This window comes from Rhinopithecus bieti, unplaced genomic scaffold (assembly GCF_001698545.2).
Source record: "Rhinopithecus bieti isolate Rb0 unplaced genomic scaffold, ASM169854v2 scaffold_24312, whole genome shotgun sequence".
NCBI classification, from domain to species: Eukaryota; Metazoa; Chordata; class Mammalia; order Primates; family Cercopithecidae; genus Rhinopithecus; species Rhinopithecus bieti.
This window is the reverse complement of record NW_016811513.1, coordinates 139,741-144,161: the sequence shown is the minus strand read 5'-3', so window position 1 is coordinate 144,161 and position 4,421 is coordinate 139,741.

Genomic DNA, 4,421 nt, shown 5'->3' with positions numbered 1-4,421 from the left:
TTATCTCAGTGTGCTTCAAGTGCTTTCCAATAAAGGTTGTATGTGACATTTTGTTTTCCCTAATGGAAAAAATGAAATTTCAAGGACCCAGACTTCACTTATTTTTGCCCAACTTTGAGGTTTGGTTATGAACAGGATCTTTGGAAGAAAGCACACGGACGCTGTCAGCAATCTTAACTGCCTGGCTGTATCCTGTATTGTTCACTAATGGAAATGGTTAGACTGAAAATTTTAGCTGAGCCAAAAAATTTCCATTGTCTGCAACTTAAAACATAAACAAAACAAAAAACAAGAAACTCTATCCAGGAAAGTGTATTTTCTTTAGCACAGTGTGTGAAGCAAAGAGCAACAGTGACTATGTTTTATTTATCTTTTCTTTNCTGTATTCTCTCATTTTAAAGCCAAAAGTTTTAAGAAAGCTTTTTGCTTACCTTTTAAAAGATTATAACAACTCCATTTTAGCCTATAGGTCCCTGTTCAATAAAAATAGAGTGCTAGACAAGTCTTAATCACGCCATTTTCACTAACAAAGGAAATTTAAGACAATTTTACTACCTGTGACATGAACATGTAATTATTGACCGAGAAGCTTCCTGAATTATGAAAGGAAGTGCCATCAAGTGGCGGGAGGACAAAGAAGCCAGCAGAGCAGCAACCAATGAGAATTTGAAAAGTTCACAGAAAAGGCAGATCATCAAATCAGACCTACGTCTCTGTGGACTAAAGTAGAGACTAAAATGTCTGACAGCTCACATTACAGAAAGGCTTGCTAGTGAACTGGAAATCCTACACGTCATCCAAAATGCCAGGATTACACTCGGAAGGATCATAAATCCTGCACAAAAACAGACCCTCACATTGGAAGTGTTAGTCCAAGTCAAGTAGGAAGTTTTGTTTTTCTATGCAAATACTAATTGTGGTGATCCTGGGGACATGTGGATTTGGGATGAACACCACCTACAGTGGCAGCTGAGAGAATGAGGAGAATTTTGTATCTAAACCCCATTATGGATGTTGCATTATTAGTGGAATCTGTGAATTGCATCTGTCCCAAGACTGTGGTTCTTTATTGCTAATAACTCATATTGATAGACCCCAACTTTAGATGGAAAAGACAGTCATGTATCTAACCTGGGCTCCATTCTTCCATGTGCTGTATACCATGCTATAATTTAGTGAAGGCAATCTAATTCCTAATGCTCCAAGCACAGTGCTCGATATTTATGGTGTTCCTAGGTTTGTCTACCATCTTTTCTCTGGTCATGAAAACAAATTAAAACAGGTGAGGTAGGAGGCGATAGTAATTAGCATCAATTACCTTTTTCTCTAGTTCTCATACACACAAAATTGGGAAGTGGAAACATTATTTTCACAGTCATGGTAGGGCGATTGCACAGAAGAATTCTACTAGTCCAGGCAACAAGCTACAGGAATAGTAAAAGGAACAGAGCGGAAAGCCATATTTCCTACTGAGATTTATGTTGGAAAATTGTTGCTGCCAGGATCATGGGTTATTCTGAGACATTTTCTGAGCCTCTTCTGAGTTTATGAACAAGACTAGCTTTGCAGTGTCTGAGAGTCGCAGGATTACTGTTCTATTTTTGGTGTTAGAAGCAATTAATCATGGTTCTATGTCACCAACAAATAAAAAATATCTTTCTTTTAGACAGGCAGGGAAGTTGGAAAGGAAGGCAAGAAGAGTGTTCTATTCAAAATACATCTTTATTTATTTTAGCTTCAGTGCAGGATGTTTTTATTTTACAAGAACACTTCCAACACAAGAGCGGAAAACCCTGAGGCAAGGTAGGCCCATTACACTACAGTTCTGTGGTCCCAGTAATATGCCTTGCTAACTCAGGGATGTCGTTAGTCAGTTCCTCTCACGATAGTAATAACATACGCATTTCACTTTCAGTGGAAGAACACAGTGGTTCCTAAACCTGCAACCCAAAGCCGTGCCTAGGTATTCTGGTTGCATTTATCTTTCCCCACCCTTAATATTTTATACAATCTAGCTCCAGGTCTGCTTATGAATTTTAACGAGAACCGATTTCACAAAAACTTATCTCAGTGTGCTTCAAGTGCTTTCCAATAAAGGTTGTATGTGACATTTTTGTTTTCCCTAATGGAAAAAATGAAATTTCAAGGACCCAGACTTCACTTATTTTTGCCCAACTTTGAGGTTTGGTTATGAACAGGATCTTTGGAAGAAAGCACACGGACGCTGTCAGCAATCTTAACTGCCTGGCTGTATCCTGTATTGTTCACTAATGGAAATGGTTAGACTGAAAATTTTAGCTGAGCCAAAAAATTTCCATTGTCTGCAACTTAAAACATAAACAAAAACAAAAAACAAGAAACTCTATCCAGGAAAGTGTATTTTCTTTAGCACAGTGTGTGAAGCAAAGAGCAACAGTGACTATGTTTTATTTATCTTTTCTTTGTCTGAGGGAGAAATATTAAATTATGTCAATAATAAATCTACTAGCTTTACTGTTACTATTTATTATCATTGCTTATTTTGTTTCATAGCCCAGGGATTTTACAAAAAGCCCTGTAAACTCAAACTGCTGTGTTTAATGTTGCTCTTGCTCTCCTATAGTTGACAGAAAATTTTCACTTACATTTGAGTTCATTTGTGCAGCATTTCTGCTTTAATCAAGGCTGTCTGACTTACTGTCAAAAGTGAATGGAAGTGCAGTTTTAAAATCCATTTATTTCACAACTTAAATTGAAATAATGCCAGTATTCAGTAATCTCCAAGGGTGTTTTCATCAAAGTATGTCCCATACATTTTTGCCCCCAATAGACTTGTATCTATGTTTCATAGAATCAGATCTCATTGCAGATAAAGTAAATTCTCCTGTTGTTTTCTGTTCTTCTGTCACTCAACAAGTGTTTGTTAAATATCCATTTTGAGCAAGTCACTTAATGTCCTCATACCTCAGACTCTATTTCTAAAGGAAGGTATTAGGCAAGATAATGTCTGAGATATTTTGAGCTCTAATGTGACATTTATAATTTTGCTACAGTCTTAGGATCGTTCTAAAAACTGAAAACAATTACATATAGGAATACATATGATGACACGATGGAAAGATAATGGACTTTTGTGAGCCACAGTTCTCTCGCTTAGTGCTATTGTCTGTATGTGTGTGTCCTTTCAATATTTGTGTATTAAAATACTATTAGGAGGTGGGGCCTTTACAAGGTGATGAGGTCACAAGGGCTCCACCCTCACGAATGAGATTAGCACCCTTATAAAGGCCTGAGAGAGCTTGTCTGTCCCTTTCACCATGTGAAGACACAGCATTAAAGCCCCAGCTTTGAAGCAGAGAGTAAGCCCTCACCAGACTTAGTTTTGTACTTTCCAGCCTCCAAAACTGTAAGCAATATATTTCTATTTTTTTAATAAATTACTCAGTCTAAGATATTTTGTTATAGCACCCTGAACGGTCTAAGAGATTTGGTGAATGAGTACAACACTCCTGTCCTCACAACATTGTCTGAAGATTTAAATCAGAATAAATAGAGAAGTATGTAACACATAGTAGTTCAATAAACAACAGTGGCTGATCTTCTTTGCCTTTGTTAAAATTACTTACACTCCAAGTACGAAGAGAGGATCTGTGCAAAACAGAGAGACATATAGGAATGCAGTGTAAAAAAAAAAAAAAAAACTGAATGAAATGAACAATTTATACATAATGGACATCTTAGATATGTTTTGCAACAAATGGATTCCTATGAAACTTAGCAGCCCTAGCCTTGCTTACTTCTAAACCATGATATTTACTTGCTTCCTGATTATTGCCTTGATTTGACATTTGTTTTTAGTACTCCTGATTAACCCTTTGTATAGTAATTAATCAAACAAGATCTGAAGCTATTTCCTCATACCAGGATCTGAGGAGATATTTAGATCAAATGTAAGAGCTGTGGATACCATGTGAAATTTAATTTCTGGATTGAAAGGTAGACAACCTGCCAAAAGGCTAGAGCTCGAGGCCTGAACACAGCTAGAAAGACCACTTCTTCAGCCTGATCTTACCTGATCTTTTTTTTTTTTTTTAGGTGGAGTCTCTCTCTGTTGTCCAGGCTGGAATGTAATGGTATGATCTCAGCTCGCTGCAACATCTGCCTCCCGGATTCAAGCAGTTTTCCTGCCTCAGCCTCCTGAGTAGCTGTGATTACAGGCACATGCCACCATGCCCGGCTGATTTTTGTATTTTTAATAGAGACCGGGTTTCACCATGTTGGTCAGGCTGATCTCAAACTCCTGACCTTGTGATCCGCCCACCTCGGCCTCCCACAGTGCTGGGATTACAGGCATGAGCCGCCGCGCCCAGCCAACCTGATCTTAATTTATAGATTCATCAATCTGTTCTGTTTCCTCACTGGGCCCTGACAATTCATTAAAG